The 17,789-nt window shown below is 42.1% G+C and overlaps 1 pseudogene; it reads left to right on the top strand.

Moving 5' to 3' along the window:
- Positions 1–2,480: 2,480 nt before the first annotated feature.
- Positions 2,481–4,088, top strand: LOC784473 (small ribosomal subunit protein eS12-like; annotated as a pseudogene).
- The last annotated feature ends 13,701 nt before the right edge of the window (positions 4,089–17,789 follow it).

The raw sequence follows: 17,789 nt of genomic DNA, 5'->3' as shown, positions 1-17,789 counted from the left end.
ATGACACCACACTTATGGCAGAAAGCGAAGAATAGCTAAAGAGCCTCTTGATGAAAGTGAAAGAGGAGAGTAAAAAAGTTGGATTGAAACTCAACATTCAGAAAACTAAGATCATGGCATCCGGTCCCATCACTTAATGGTAAATAGATGGGGAAACAACGGAAACAGTGATAGACTTTATTTTGGGGAGCTCCAAAGTCACTGCAGATGGTGACTGCAGCCATGAACTTAAAAGACGCTTACTCCTTGGAGGAAAAACTATGACCAACCTAGACAGCATATTAAAAAGCAGAGACATTACTTTGCCAACAAAGATCCATCTAGTCAAAGCTATAGTTTTTCCAATAGTTATGTATGGATGTGAGAGTTGTACTATAAAGAAAGCTGAGCGCTGAAGAATTGATGCTTTTGCACTGTGGTGTTGGAGAAGACTCTTGAGAGTCCCTTGGAATGCAAGGAGATCAAACCATTCAATCCTAAAGAAAATCAGTCCTGAATATTCTTAGGAAGGACTGATGCTGAAGCTGAAACTCTAATACTTTGGCCACCTGATGCGAAGAACTGACTCCTTTGAAAGGACCCTGATGCTGGGAAAGATTTAAGACAGGAGGAAAGGGGTCAACAGAGGATGAGATGGTTGGATGGCATCACCAGCTTGATGGACATGTTTCACCAAGCTCCAGGAGTTGGTGATGAACAGGGGAGTCTGGCATGCTGCAGTCCATGGGGTCTCAAAAGAGTTGGACACTTCTGAGCGACTGAACTGAACTGAAATCATTAATAGACTGAATTATCTCTTGTTTTTTAGTTATATAAGTCTTTTAAACCAAGAAGCCACATTTTGCCTACACTTTTAGGTGAAAACATCCCTGACTAACATGGTTGCGGTGGTTCAGTCACTTAAATTGTGTCCTGACTCGATGGACATGAGTTTGAGTAAGGTCCGAGAGTTGGTGATGGACAGGGAGACCTGGCATGCTGCAGTCCATGGGGTCACAAAGAGTCGGACATGACTGAGCAACTGAACTGAACTGTCTTCCTTGCTTCTACTGTGGCACTTTGCTTGGATGTCTACACGTGAATTATTTGCTTCTTAACAGCCCATGAAAACTTGGGCAGAAGTGACAGCTTTGGGGGGCTCTGCCTACTCTCCTTTTTTCTGGGCTCAGATCCTGGGCCATGCTGTTGGAACAGGATGGAAGATGGGAAGGAAGGACAATGGCCTTCTGAGCCTCTCCTTCTCCTGAGCCTTATTGGATAAGCCCAAGACTAGGCTAATTGGTCCTCAGTGCTCTCAGAACCTGTTCCACAGTATGTCACAACACTGCTGTGTAGCCATTACCATGAGGGCAAGTACCCACAGAATCAGAACTTGCCTTACTAACCTCTGAACCTGGGACTCCTGTCTGTAATATAAGACTTACATGCTCAGGATTTATGTGGGTAGAGCAGGTGTGCAGACAAGTAAATAGGAGTCAGTGTGGTCCCAGGGAGAAAGCAATCAACAATATTCACCAAGCATTAACTGTGATGTTTATCTGACATGCTCTCAGGTCTTAGCTCAAAAGAGCGACACCTGCCTTGACCGCCCTAGCTATAGTATGGGAGCAAGATTTTCCACCCCAAAGTGAGTTTCTTTGGCATGTGTATTAGTTTAGGCTGATTTTTTTTTTAAGGTCAAAGACTCATTACCTTTGACCTTTCCCCGACCTGCTTAAAAGAATGTGGAGGAAGCAAGATTTTCTACCCCAAAGTGAGTTTCTTTGGCATGTGTATTAGTTTAGGCTGATTTTTTTTTAAGGTCAGAGACTCATTACCTTTGACCTTTCCCCGACCTGCTTAAAAGAATGTGGAAGATGTGTCTGCCAAGGGTGATACCACCATAGATAACCATAGTACAAACTAGATGTGTAGACTCAGAGGAACCTAGCAAAGTCTGCTAAAATTCCCCTCTGTGTCCCATTGTGTTTGCTGACCCATCAAACATTTGTTTACCAAACGTCTGCTGTTTTTGTCTCCTTTTCAGTTGCCTTCCTCCCCTTAGAAGTCCCAAACTACCACCCCTAACATCCTCTTTTTTCTTTAACTGAAGGTGGTATTCAAGTTGGCCATTTTGGAGAGTTACTCAGTTTTCCTGGGTCTCTCCTATGTATACATGTTGTTGAACTTTTGTTTGATTTTATCCTGTAATCCATCTGATGTAAGTTTAACTCTTAGACCAACTAGAACTTAGAAGGTGTAGACTTAAAAAATATTGAGAGTTATGTTTTATTCCGCAGGAATTTTTAGGACTTCAAGCCAGGGAAGCAGCATCTCAAGTAACCTGGAGAGAACTGCTCTGAGGTGAGGGGAGAATCAGGTTATATAGTTTTGCTACAAAGGGCAGGTAGTTTGAACATCAAAAGGTTATTGTTGCTCTCTTTCCCTGCTGCTGCGGAGGCGGAGGCTCGGGTGCATTCAAGATTGGGCTCCACCCATAACCCACTGCCGTGGCCGAGGAAGGCATTGCTGCTGGAGGTGTAATAGACGTCAATACTGCTCTGCAAGAGGTGCTGAAGACTGCGCTCATCCACGATGGCTTAGCACGTGGAATTGGCGAAGCTGTGAAAGCTTTAGACAAGCGCCAAGCCCATCTACGTGTGCTTGCATCCAACCGTGATGAGCCCATGTATGTCAAGTTGGTGGAGGCCCTTTGTGCTGAGCATCAAATCAACCTGATTAAGGTAGATGACAACAAGAAACTAGGGGAATGGGTAGGCCTCTGAAAAATTGACAGAGAGGGAAAACCCCGTAAAGTGGTTTGGTTGCAGTTGTTTGGTGGTTAAGGACTATGGCAAAGAATCTCAGGCCAAGGATGTCATCGAGGAGTACTTCAAATGCAAGAAATGATGAAATTAAAAACTGAGTTCTTGGTTTAAAAAAAAAAAGATTATTGTTAATTAAAGGGATACAAGATACCTCATTTAGCACCTGTCTATGTATGGGAAGATGCAAGAGTCTGTGCTCACTGAAATCATACCCTTGATACATGCCTCAGCTATCTGGGACCAGTGTCCTATAGGTTCATACAATGTCCTGTATGTCCTGAGGAATCCTGAGGTTCCCCAGGGCTCACCAGCTCACCATTGATGGTGACTGCAATCAGTAGTGATTGCAATCGCTGATGACTGGGATATCCTTTATTTACTGGTATGGCAGGAAATAGTCTATTTCTCAAAAGGTAGAGGAAAATTTCTTCCTCCCTGATGCTATAATAGGCTTGTTTATTCTCTACCCCTTTGCCCTGTATGCTTTTCTTCAAAATGCCTGTATATACTTGAAATTATCTATGCATTTATTATAATTTTCTGTCTCTCAGAATGAAAAATAAGCATCATGATGCTGGAGTCTTGTGTTTTGCCCATTGCTGGTTCCCAGGGGTAAAACAGCGCCTGACACAAATAAATTAATTGAATGGAATACATGATTTTAAAATTAATGAGTCATTTGACTATAGTGCTACTGAGGCAGGAATAGGTGAGCTCCAGTTTAGGCATTTACAACCAGCCTCCTGTTTGCTCTCCGAAATGGAAATAACAACTGAAACAGGGTAAGTAGTCAGACTGTCTCCTATTGACACCTTCACATAACAGTCATGACAGGAGCAGAGAGGGGCTAAGCATTGTTTGAGTAAAGGATCAAGAGGTCATGTATTTCCTCTCCATGGGACAAGGGAGACATTTCACATGCTCAGAAAGACTCCTGGGGGATAAAAAGGAGGGGCAGACCCCAGCATATGTGATTCCATAGGCCTCTGGGCTGAAATCCATCTTGGAAAGTTGCACACGCATGTTGGGGAGGGTCCTAGGGCAGGTCAGGTGGGGAAAAAGAAACCAGACAATTAGCCAAAGGTAAGCAAAGAACTATCCTATATAAATGACTTAACTGCCTCTTTACTGCCCTTCTCCTCACTCAGGGGGATGCCCGCACCCTTTCTCTCCAAGTGTGTGCATCTCTGCCTTGCTCCTCTCTTAACTGAACAAACTGTTTCTTTGTGTGCTCTCCCTCGTGTTGTAACGCTGTGTCTAATAATAAACTTTGTACCTGCATTTACAGTTTTTGCCTCTGTGAGAAATGAATTTTTCACTGGGAGTAAGAGCCAGTGAAAATTAGCTTCCAGTCTCTAGCCCTTGCTAGTCTGGTGGCTAGGATTCCTGTGTTTCCATCCAGACTACCCAGGTTCAATTCCTGGGCAGGGAATTAAGATCTTGCTTCATGTCACTGGTCACCGCTGCCTCTCAGAGGTCACTACCGTTGTTGAACCCAAGTTCATGTGCCTGATGCATTGTGAATCCTAACAAATCAAAACATCAGCATTTAGAGCAGATTTATTTGCAGGGCCAAACAAGGGCAACAGGTGGTTCATGATCAGTAAGCTCAAACTCTCAGAAGGGTTTCAAGGAAGAGTTTTTATGGGCAAAATTTGGAGAAAAGTCTACAGGGTTGTGACCTTTCTCTGACTGGTTGATGGTAAGCAAATGGAGTGATGTTCCATGAATCTCAATCATCAGCCTTTTGGTTCCAACCAGCCCAGGCTGCAGTTACCTTCTTTCACCTGGTGGGGGCCTTAGTTCCTGTAAAAGAACAAAGAGCTATATTGTTATGTATGTCTTATTGTATTTATCTGAAGAGATACATTGTTATGTATATCCTGGGGCTTCCAGGGTGGTGCCAGTGGTAAATAACCCACCTGTTAATGCAGGACAAGTAAGAGACACGGGTTCAATTCCTGGGTCAGGAAGATCCCCTGGAGGAGGGCATGACAACCACTCCATGACAATCCACTCTAGTAATCTTGCCTGGAGAATCCCATGCACAGGGAAGGTTTTAGAGGCTACAGCCTTTTTCCTGGGCTTCTCTGGTGGCTCAGAATGTAAAGAATCTGCCTGCAATGTGGGAGATTGGGTTCTATCCCTGAGTTGGGAAGATCCCCTGGAGAGGGAATGGCAACCCAATCCAGTATTCTTGCCCGGAGAATCCCCATGGACAGAGGAGCTTGGCGGGCTGCAGTCCATGGGGTGGCAGAGAGTCAGACACCACTGAGCCTTTTCCTACAAATGAGAAACGGGAATACTGAAAGGCCCCACAGGGCTCTCAGTTTCACTACAACATAACTAATTCAAGGGGAAATAAATTAGTATGTTACCAATTTTAAGAGAATCAACAGTCTTTTATGATAATTGAAAAAGTACAACCAGATTAGTGAGGTCATAGTGATTAAATTATCACAAGAATGGTAAGCAAATTTAACTTTCTATGACATAGATTAAAACATTAAGTGGTTAAACATTAAAAAATGCTGCTCCATAAATATTTATAACCTCAAGATTACTCAGAAATCTGAATATTACTGTAAAGTTTTTATCCTTTCCTTGTAAATAGATTTTAGCAGTAATCCAGTTTTTATGATCTAAAACACCTAAAGATTTAACTCTAATTTTTCTGGTTCAGTTCAGTTCAGTTGCTCAGTCGTGTCCAACTCTTTGCAACCCCGTGAATCACAGCATGCCTGGCCTCCCTGTCCATCACCAACTCCCAAAGTTCACCCAAACTCACATGCATCGAGTTGGTGATGCCATCCAGCCATCTCATCCTCTGTTGTCCCCTTCTTCTCCTGCCCCCACTCCCTCCCAGCATCAGGGTCTTTTCCAATGAGTCAACTTTTTGCATGAGGTGGCCAAAGTATTCGAGTTTCAGCCTCAACATCAGTCTTTCTAATGAACACCCAGGACTGGTCTCCTTTAGGATGAACTGGTTGAATCTCCTTGTAGTTCAAGGGACTCTCAAGAGTCTTCTCCAACACCACAGTTCAAAAGCATCAGTTCTTCGGTGTTCAGCTTTCTTCACAGTCCAACACTCACATCCATACATAACCAGTGGAAAAACCATAGCCTTGACTAGATGGACCTTTGTTGTCTCTGCTTTTTGTCACGCGAGTGTATGTTCCTCGGTTCTTTGTCTCATCACAACAAAGATTTGGAGCAACGGACATTAAAGCCCTCGGCGCATCACAGCTCTCGGGTCTTGGACAAACCGTGTTACAGCTCTTAGGCAAATCAGTGTTACAGCTCCATTTTATTTAGAAGATAGCAGGAGAGAGAGAGAGAGAAAGAGAGAGAAAGAAAGAAAAGAGCACGCACACGTCGGGGAGAGAGAGAGAGTCTGAGAGAAAGCGCTTTGGCTCCTCCTTTTATATGTTTTTTCCTCCACCTGGGCCTGCTCTATGCAAATTGGGCTTAGCCAGGAGTGCTGTTTGTTCTGCCTGAAGTCTTCACTCTGGTCCTTGGACCTTCCTTTGACCTTCCTTGTCTTTTACCCATTGCCATTTTGGACTCCTTTTCCCTATTCTACCTACCTAACATTTTGAATATGCTATCTAGGTTGGTCATAACTTTCCTTCCAAGGAGTAAGTGTCTTTTAATTTCATGGCTGCAGTCACCATCTGCAGTGATTTTGGAGCCCCCAAAAATAAAGTCTGACACTGTTTCCACAGTTTCCCCATCTATTTCCTATGAAGTGGTGGGACCAGATTTTTCTGGTAACTATATGTAAATAATCATGAACTTTTATTATATTGCTAACTTAAATGCTTTGGATTCTTAAAGTTGACCCCTAGTTTCAACTATCATTTTAATCAAGACTGGTCAAAGTCCAGTGGTTAAGAACCTGCCTTCAAATGCAAGGGACATGGGTTAGATCCCTGGTCAGGTAACTAAGATCGGATTTGCTCTGGAGCCCAAACACTGTAACAAAGATCCTATATGCCACAGCTTACATCCAATGCAGCCAAAAATAAATAAAAAAATATCCTTAAAAAAAAAAAAAGTTTCCATCATTAAATTAAAAGTCAAAACTTCATAGCACTGTATAACTTGACTTAGACACTGTATTAATTTTAATAAGCCTACAAAAGCCTTGACTTGCCTAAAAGTTTGAATAAGATAAATCATGCTGTTTCGTCTTTTTTAACCCTCACAATGCTGTATCACATATGTTGTCCATGGACTTGGATTAAAATACTTCTGCAGTTGTCTTGGTGTTTATACCTATATTGTCATCATATATTTGTCCTGGTGGATGCACTCCAAAATTTCCCCAAGTGCTGAAAATTGAAGTAATGCTGTAAGCACATAGGGTAGACCCCACCTCAGAGAAAGAGAGCCAGGCGTGGCTTTCTTGATATAAGGTAAGCTATTTTGGGCCCGAAGCCATCTTGTGCTCTAAGTCTGGCCACAGTGCGTGCCCTTGAACAGGTCTCTGTAGTTAGTGATCTTGAGGAAATGCAGAAACAAAACAAAAGTAGTCAAAAAATAGTAGTTCAGTGATAAAACAGAATCCTAGTTCCTCCTTAAGGGAGATACATAGCAACCTGACACCTATCTGAGTTCTGCACGCACAAAGGCCCCCACCCAGATGGAGGATGGAATGGTGATGTTGAACTTTCCTGACCCTCATAACTTCAATCAGCTAAAGTCTGGACTCTGTGGATCTCTGCCCCAATTCAATGCTAAATTCTCCTCTGCTCAAGCCCCTTCACCAATACGCATGTGCCCTTAGCTAAAAAATTCCCCAATTTTGCTGTTCAGGGAGACACTGCTTTGGAAATGATCCCTGGTGTTCTTATTTGCTGCAAGTAAAAAATCCTTCTCTCTCTTCCTCTTTGGCTTGGTTGTATCTCTTGGGTGGACACTCACCAAGAAGCAAACACAGTTTTGGGGTAACAGTGTCAGCTTTAGAGTTTCTTAGGGGAAAGTTCCATTGACCTTAAATTCTTTGAGAAATCTCATCCTTCCTTTACTTATTGCTGAAATTGAGACACATTCAGCAGATGCCTGTGTGTACTACACAGGTAAGATTCCAGCATCATGGAGCTTATTTTTTATTGGGAGAGACAGAAAATTCAAAAATAAACACATATAATTTCAAATGATGATAGTCGTCGTAGTAATACTGATTATTTACACTAATTGTCATGCCCTCTATGTGCATTATCTCATTCATACCTTACCAAGTTATAGCCCTGGTGACTCAGAGGTTAAAGCGTCTGCCTGGAATGCAGGAGACCAGGGTTTGATCCCTGAGTTGGGAAGATCCCCTGGGGAAGGAAATGGCAACCCACTCTAGTATTCTTGCCTGGAGAATCCCATGGACGGAGGAGCCTGGAAGGCTACAGTCCATGGGGTCGCAAAGAGTAGGACACGACTGAGCAACTTCACTTCACCAAGTTATAGATGAAGAAACTGAGGCACAAAGATCTCTCAACCACTAGAGTACTTTCTAAGCCAGTGGGTTTTGTCCTTTGGAAGAAAATATGTCTTTCACTGTTTTCTTTTTTAAAAAATCATTATCTCATTTTTTTCTTTTCTTCCCGCTGTTGTCTAAAATGTAGGTCAAGAGATCATTTCCCCAGATTTTGTATCTATTTTGTGTGAGCAACATTATATTAATTTGTCTGTTTCATGAGGTTTTTTTTTTTTTTTTTTTTTGGCTGCACTGCTCAGTATGTGGGATTTTAGTTCCTGGCCCAGGGATTGAACCCACTCCCCTTGCATTGAAAGCATGGAGTCTTAACCACTGGACCACCAGGAAATTCTCAAGAATTTTTTATATAAACAAATACCCTAATAAAAGGAATATCAGGGCTTCTCTGGTGGCTCAGATGGTAAAGAATCCACCTGCAATGTGGGAGACCTGGGTTCAATCCCTGTGTTGGAAAGATCCCCTGGAGGAGGGCATGGCAACCCACTCCAGTATTTTTGCCTGGAGAATTCCCATGGACAGACGATCCTGGCAGGCTACAGTCCATGGGGTCCCAAAGAGTCTGACACGACTGAGTGACTAAGCACACACAGGGAATATTAAGTCAGACAGATAGAAATAGAAGTAGGTAATGGGTGAAGTGTCATGAATATTACCATTAACCTTAACTCTGAAGAAGTTCCACATCTTGCAGAAATTTGCCTCTGTAGTTGAGCAGACTGTTCCTCAGTTTCATCCTGTCTTTAGCTTTGGGAAAATAGTAATTCTGATCATGAGACAAACTTGGCTGCTTATTTGGAAAACTAACTTAGATAATCTTTTATGAGACAGTCAGTGGCTTTATCCTGAGTCTTAACAAGAACACAAATTTAATTTTGATCACAGATATATTTGTTGGCATCATGTTGTTTTTCCTCTGTGGGATTAGAAAAGGAGAGAGCTTGCCCACCTGAACGCTTCAGAAAGAAAAGGACCACACCAAGGATGTCGCTACCTGGTGTACAAGCAAGGGCAGAAGCAGTGTGGGTGTGCACAGACTCATTGTGTGTACAGGCAAAGCCATCCTGCCGAAGCAAAGGAAATGAAATGTGAAATTGGCATGTATACATTCCACCCCACCACCTCCTTTCCTGAGAGGTCAGGGAACAAGATTGGGATTACAGTTGTTACAGTAGGGAAAGTCAAGTTACTAAATACTCCAGAGGGCAAAAGAGAATGAAACGTGTGGTTAACTTTTATCCTTGAGAGAAATAATCTGTGGACCGAAAGCATGTGGACTGTAGATTTGATGTTCTGGGGGAAAGCAGCATTTGTAAAGAGTTCATTTCTTCCCCAAAGCCACAAGTGGTGACGCCAAAGGAAACTCTCCTTAAGTTTTTCAAAACTTAGCTTTTTATGGAAGTATAATACACAGAAAACAGCACAAGTCTTGAGGGCAGAGCTCTAAAAATTCTAAGCAGTGAGCAAAGCTGTAACCAGCACCCAGCATGACCGGCTTTCCAGAAGACCTCTCTTCTCATCAGGATCTTCCCAACCATCAAGTGTGCCACTAATCCTGTCTTATAACAACATAGGTTAGTTTTGACTGTTTAGGGACTCTGTATGCGTGGATTATATATGATGGACTCTCATGATACGTATGCAAGAGTCTGGTTTCTTTATCTCAACATTATATTTGTAGGATTCATCCATGTTGCTGTGTTCATTCCTGTCACTATATAGCATCCCACTGTTGTGAGTATCCATAGTTTATCCATTCCATTGCTGAATAATATTTGAGTTCCAGTTAGGGACCATTGGAGAAGGCAATGGCAACCCACTCCAGCACTCTTGCCTGGAAAATCCCATGGACAGAGGAGCCTGGTAGGCTGCAGTCCATGGGGTTGCTAAGAGTCGGGCATGACTGAGCGACTTCACTTTCACTTTTCACTTTCAAGCATTCGAGAAGGAAATAGCAACCCACTCCAGTATTCTTGCCTGGAGAATCCCAGGGATGGGGGAGCCTAGTGGGCTGCCATCTATGGGGTCGCACAGAGTCGGACATGACTGAAGTGACTTAGCAGTAGCAGCAGCACACAGAATAGGTGAGAAGCTCCGAGGTGGCCTACTATTTCACACCCATGCTGTTTTTTCAATAATGGGCTCACACTTATTCCTTATTCTTATACCTTTTCCATAAGTGAAACATCATTGTTCACTCACTCCACCTCCCAGCCAAGGGAATACAAGCCCCTGACATACTCCAGCCAGTAGATTTTGGCTATTATTCACCAGGATGTAAAAATATGATGCAACTGCAAAGGTTAGAAGCAAGGTCAGGTATTCAGGTATAAAGAAAAGTAAATTTGAAAGCAGACAATTTAACAGTTGCTTTTGAAACAAATTCTAACAAACTAAGTTGTTTTTGAGTTAAATTTATGTCTCCTGAACTGGATTTTTTTTTCAAGCAATAATAGAACTCAATGCCAGTGAAGGACATTTATATTTTCTGGCTGCCCAGCATATTTTGAATACTTTCAGTGTCTGGAGAATCTCCCACCTTGTGGATTTATCTCCCCAAGGTAGAAGACTGACCCTTGATTTCTCAGGCTCTTTCCCAGTGAGGGCCCACAGATGCGACAGAAGCTCCAATCAACCATCAGAAATCTGTGAAAGGCCTCAATTTGCAAGAAAATGGGAAAAGCAAGGCATCTCATGCAACATATTTTGATGAGGGAAGAGATGTGAGGCCTAAATACACAAATTCAGAGGCAATAGGGACAAGAGTCCAGGAGAGTGTCCCAGCAAGAGTGACAACAATAGGAAGCTCCTTCATTCTGTTTCAGAGCTCCCAAGCCTGAACCTTCCCACCTTTTAAAAAAATGTTGTTAGCCAAGCTAATGGTTGTTAGCCAAGTCCTTGTCTGCTTAATTAACTAGGCTGGATTGTGTCCACATTTTTATATTAAAGTCCTACCCCTACTGTGATTGTGGAGATAGGGAGATAATTAAGGTTACAGGAAGTCATAAGGGTAGAGCCCTAAGCCAATAGGTGGCTTTATAAGAGGAGGAAGAGAGAAATCTCCTCTCTCTCCAAGTACACACATCAAAGAAAGGCCACCTGACCATAAAGTGAGATGGCAACTACTTATAAGCCAAGAGTCCTCAGAATGAAATCTACTTTCCTGGCATCTTGACCTTGGAATTCTCAACCTCCAGAACTGTGAGGAAATAAAATTCCTGTTAACTTACCCAGTTTACAAGATTTTGTTATGGCAACCTGAGCAGACGAATACACCAGATAATGGAAGAGAAGGTGGTCTATATTATAGTGAGCATGTGCAATAAGTCATTTCAGTCAGGTCCAACTCTTTGTGACCCCATGAACTGTAGCCCATCAGGCTCCTCTGTCCATGGGATTCTCCAGGCAAGAATACTGAAGTGGGTTGCCATTTCCTTCTCCAGGGTATGTTCCCGACCCAGGGATTGAACCTGTGTCTCTTAAGTCTCCTGTATTGCAGGCAGGTTCTTTACCACTAGTGCCACCTGAGAAGCCCTTACTCTGTAATAAAGCAGTCTTCAGTTCAGTTCAGTCACTCAGTAGTGTCCGACTCCTTGCGACCCCATGAATTGTAGCACACCAGGCCTCCCTGTCCATCACCAACTCCCTGAGTCCACCCAAATTCATGTCCATCAAGTCGGTGATGCCATCCAACCATCTCATCCTCTGTCGTCCCCTTCTCCTCCTGCCCCCAATCCCTCTCAGCATCAGAGTCTTTTCCAATGAGTCATATCTTCCCATGAGGTGGCCAAAGTACTGGAGTTTCAGCTTTAGCATCAGTCCTTCCAAAGAACACCCAGGACTTATCTCCTTTAGTATGGACTGGTTGGATATCCTTGCAGTCCAAGGGATTCTCAGGAGTCTTCTCCAACACCACAGTTCAAAAGCATCAATTCTTCGGTGCTCAGCTTTCTTTATAGTCCAACTCTCACATCCATACATGATCACTGGAAAAACCATAGCCTTGACTAGATGGACCTTGTTGGCAAAGTAATGTCTCTGCTTTTGAATATGCTGTCTAGGTTGGTCATAACTTTCCTTCCAAGGAGTAAGTGTCTTTTAATTTCATGGCTGCAGTCACCATCTGCAGTGATTTTGGAGCCCCCCAAAATAAAGTCAGCACTGTTTCCACTGTTTCCCCATCTATTTCCCATGAAGTGATGGGACCAGATGCCATGATCTTTGTTTTCTGAATGTTGAGCTTTAAGCCAACTTTTTCACTCTCCTCTTTCACTTTCATCAAGAGGCTTTTTAGTTCCTCTTCACTTTCTGCCATAAGGGTGGTGTCATCTGTATATCTGAGGTTATTGATATTCCTCCCAGCAATCTTGATTCCAGCTTGTGCTTCTTCCAGCCCAGTGTTTCTCATGATGTACTCTGCATATAAGTTAAACAAGCAGGCTGACAGTATACAGCCTTGACGTACTCTTTTTCCTATTTGGAACCAGTCTGTTGTTCCTTGTCCAGTTCTAACTGTTGCTTCCTGACCTGCATACAGATTTCTCAAGAGGCAGGTCAGGTGGTCTGGTATTTCCATCTCTTTCAGAATTTTCCACAGTTTATTGTGATCCACACAGTCAAAGGCTTTGGCATAGTCAATAAAGCAGAAATAGATGTTTTTCTGGAACTTTCTTGCTTTTTCCATGATCCAGCAGATGTTGGCAATTTGATCTCTGGTTCCTCTGCCTTTTCTAAAACCAGCTTGAACATCTGGAAGTTCATGGTTCATGTATTGCTGAAGCCTGGCTTGGAGAATTTTGAGCATTACTTTACTAGCGTATGAGATGAGTGCAACTGTGAGGTAGTTTAAGCATTCTTTAGCATTGCCTTTCTTTGGGATTGGAATGAAACTGACCTTTTCCAGTCCTGTGGCCACTGCTGAGTTTTCCAAATTTGCTTGCATACTCAGTGCAGCACCTTCACAGTCTTAATGTTACACAATTTAATATACATACAAAATTGCAAAGAATGTTCAATTGCAGCTTCATTTTCAGGCCATGTCATCCAAACCACACGAAGTCCACAAGTCCACCAGCCAGCAGAGAGTATTTTATTCTATTCAAGTTGCTTCTAAGCTCCATTCACAGCCATGGAGTCTTAGTCCTAGACTCTGGGGGAACAGCATGTGATAATGCCAATGTCACCAGAGAATCTCAGACAGTCTCCTTCATACCTTCCATATCTGTGTTGTTCAACACATTAGCCACTAACCATATGTGAAGAGTGAGCATTTGATATATGGCAAGTCTGAATTGAGATGTGCTGGAAGAATAAAATATATATTGAAGGCTTGATATAAAAAAATATAAAATTAATAGTTAATAACTATTGATAGTGGGTTATATAAAACATATTACAAAAATTAATTTCACCTGTTGCTTTTTACTTTTTTTTTTTTGGAAACAGTGACAAACTTTATTATCTTGGGTTCCAAAATCACTGCAGATGGTGACTGCAGCCAGGGAATTAAAAGACACTTGCTCCTTGGGAGAAAAGCTACGATCAACCTAGACAGCATATTAAAACACAGAGATAATACTTTGCCAACAAAGGTCCATCTAGTCAAAGCTATGGTTTTTCCAGTAGTCACATATGGATGTGAGAGTTGGACCGTGAAGAAAGCTGCTATGCTATGCTAAGTCACTTCAGTCGTGTCCAACTCTGTGTGACCCCTAGACGGCAGCCCACTAGGCTTCCCGTCCCTGGGATTCTCCAGGCAAGAACACTGGAGTGGGTTGCCATTTCCTTCTCCATGCTTTTTACTTTTTAAAAAATATTTATTTATTCACTTGGCTGCACTGGATCTTATTGTGGCATGTGGGATCTTCCGTCTTTCCTGAGGGATGCAGGATTTTCTAGTTGTGGCACGTGGAATCTTTTTTTAGTTGTAGGTTTCAAGTTCTTGGGGCTTCCCTGGTAGCTCAGCAGTAGAGAACCCGCCTGCCAATGCAGGAGATGTGGGTTCGAGCCCTGGGTCAGGAAAATCCCCTGGAGGAGGAAATAGCAGCCCATTCCAGTATTCTTGCCTGGAGAATCCCATGGACAGAGGAGCCTGCCGGGCTACAGTCCATGGGGTCGCAAAGAGTCAGACACAACTTAGCGACTAAAACAACAGCAATGCAAGCTCTTGGTTGAGGCATGTGGGATATGACCAGGGATTGAACCTGGGCCCCCTGTATTGGGAGCTTGGCGTATTAGGCACTGGACCACAGGGAAGTCCCTCTTTTTGCTGTTTTAATATGCTACCAGAACATTTTAAATTACGTATGTGGATCGCATGTGTGCCTTACATTATGTTACTGTTGGACAGTGCTGCTCTATAGACATACGCAGTCCCTTCGTCCTTTTGATACACTCACTTCTTCCTTCCAGGAAAGTCTCAGCTCCAGTTCTTCCTGGGTCTTGCTTCCAAAGGACGTTGTCAGTCTTTCTTTGCTCCAACTGGTTCTACTTTTGATAGTGAGCAGTTTTCAAAACTTGAGTATGCTTGAGGCAGTGGGGGAAACTCCTCATGGGGGTCTGACCCCCAGATAGAATATCTAATTCAATTAGATCTTTCCTCATTGCACTGATACTTTTTCTCCTTCACTGCATTAAGTAATACTGTTTTAAACACACCCTTTTATAGAAGAAATGGTGAATTTTATTTGGGAAAATAACAAAAAACTCCTGAGCCTTCTATTAATGTAGCTTTTAGAATGCAACATTCTAGAAAATGGAAAGAAGTGGTAGGGAAGAAAACCCTATTCCATCATACATACATTAGCAATCTGGATCCTCTATTACTCTTTTTCTTAAAAAAAGTCTGGCTGCGCAGGTCTTCCCTGCAGCACTTGGACTTTCTTTAGTTGTGGTGCACAGGCTCTCTAGTTGCTCCACAGGCTTACTTGCCCAACCAGGGGCTGAACCCATATCCCCTGCTTTGGAAGGCATATTCTTAATCATTGGACTACCAGGGAAGTCCCATGGATCCTATATTACTCTTTATTCTTCAAAACAGGAATACATGTGAGGAATGGTTAAATGGATTACCCCAGGTCACAGATCTGTACGAAGTAGTTACTACTGAAACCTGGTTCTGATCCTTATTCTGTTCCCTTACTATTATATCACAATATCATGTAATGTCCAAAATTTAAACTTTCTTTGACAATTCTAAATTTTACAGTACCTGGGTAGGAGAGAAAATGGGAGGTGGTCATTGTTACAAACATCAATTATTACTAAAGAGTACCCGAAAAATAAATACAGTTATTGTCTGGCTATTTGGGATAAAAATAACTGGCAAATTATGTTAACAACTACTCAATTTATTCAATATAGCACTCCATAGAATTGTTCTAAATTATAGATGATGAAGATGATGACAGCCAAAATGTTTAGAGCCCTTTATGTGAAGCACTATGCTAAACACTCTATATGCTTGAGCTCATTTTATCATTTCACAATTGATAGCATATTATTATCCCCATTTTACAGGGAGAAGCAGAGATCACACAGCTCAGAAGTGACTGGAACCAGGTCTGTTAGACTTCAGAGTCCTAGAACCTGGCTGTGCTCTACTGCCTTCCAATGATCTTTTGAAATTTTTTTAATATACATTTTTTGTTGATGTTATTATAGGAAATAAATCAGAGCTTAGCTTTATTTAGGGTTGTTTAGTTGCTAAGTCACGTCCGACTCTTTGCGGCCCCATGGACCGTAGCTTGCCAGGCTCCTCTGTTCATGGGATTTCCCAGGCAAGAATACTAGAGTGGGTTGCCATTTCCTCTCCAGGGGTCTTCCCAACCCAGGGACTGAACTCATGTCTCCTGCATTAGCAGGTGGGTTCCTTACCACTGAACCATCAGGGAAGCCCCCAGTGATCTTGTCTCTGCTACTTCCTACATGTCTCAGGTCATACCCAATTTCTGCCAGACTCTCTCAAGACAGAATTGTTAATTCTGAATGTCATTCTCTGTACATTGCAGATAAATTTAGTTTTGAGCATTTCTTAGACTATTTTTGCATCCTTATTAATTCATTTGGGATAGTTAGAGCATGTTCTGGAGAGGACTTTCAATCATTTACTGATTTTGAAGAAGTACTTCTGGAGAGAGCTCTTGCAATTAGAGAGGCTGATCTGATTTTTCCAAGTAATAGCACCTTTATGTCCCTGGAATTATGAGAATTATAAAATCTACCTATCAACATACATAAGGCTTTGTACTTTAATATGAGGAAAAGAAAAACATTCTTTTAAAGTGTCCAAAGTTTCTTTTTTGCCCTGAAAGATGTTGACTTAAAACATGGTAACAGAAGTTTTTTGTTTTTGGTTTTTTGTTTTTGTGAAGTAAGCCAGAAAGAAAAACACCAATACAGTATACTAACGCATATATATGGAATTTAGAAAGATGCTAACAATAACCCTGTGTACGAGACAGCAAAAGAGACAATGATGTATAGAACAGTCTTATGAACTCTGTTGCAGAGGGAGAGGGTGGGAAGATTTGGGAGAATGGCATTGAAACATGTATAATATCATGTATGAAACGAGATGCCAGTCCGGGTTCGATGCACGATACTGGATGCTTGGGGCTAGTGCACTGGGACGACCCAGAGGGATGGTATGGGGAGGGAGGAGGGAGGAGGGATCAGGATGGGGAACACATGTATACCTGTGGCGGATTCATTTTGATATTTGGCAAAACTAATACAATTTGTAAAGTTTAAAAATAAAAAAATTTTTTTAAAAAGTTTTAACCATTACTGACCCATCAAGTAGAATTCTGAAGGAAGTTCTTTATTTCCAGGAGCCCCAGAAGCTCCTAAGGTACAATGAAATGAGAAGCATAATATAAAATGTTGCTATCTGTACAAAATTTCACAGTGTACAAATATGTTCAACTCAAACAATCCTCAAAATAATTCTCAACTGGCCACATTCTACAAACGAGGAAACTGAGGGCCAAGGAAATTAAAAGAATGTCTATAAAGATTGGAGCTACTGTCTATGGACTTTTTAACACGTGCTGCAATTCATGGGGTCGAAAAGAGTGGGACACAACTGAGCGACTGAACTGAACATTATTTCTGATGTTATATGTATAAAACTCCTTGATCATGTTTTAATGTGAGCTAGTATATCAGCTGAATCCATCACCAAAAAGAAAACCAGAAAAACCCTGAATAAAAAAGAGCCCAGAGTATAGAGCAAAACATTTATTTACTTCTCCCATGGAGTCTTTTATCCTATCATATCACAGATTCCACCTCCCCACCATCTCTTTCCCTCTATTCATCCCTTCTCCCAAGTCTTTCCCTGTCTCCTGCCTCCTCTGATCTTGAACTGGCAATAAAGGACCCTTTAGTTCCCATCTATCTGGGATGGAGGCTGGGTCCTTCAGATTTTTCAGAATGAAACACCACCAAGTGAACCTTTCTCTTGTTAATGCTGACTGGTTCTCAAGTCA

This window comes from Bos taurus, chromosome 6, assembly GCF_002263795.3.
Source record: "Bos taurus isolate L1 Dominette 01449 registration number 42190680 breed Hereford chromosome 6, ARS-UCD2.0, whole genome shotgun sequence".
Classification (NCBI taxonomy): Eukaryota; Metazoa; Chordata; class Mammalia; order Artiodactyla; family Bovidae; genus Bos; species Bos taurus.
Note: the sequence above shows the minus strand (reverse complement) of the source record. Positions and strands in the feature narration are given on the sequence as shown.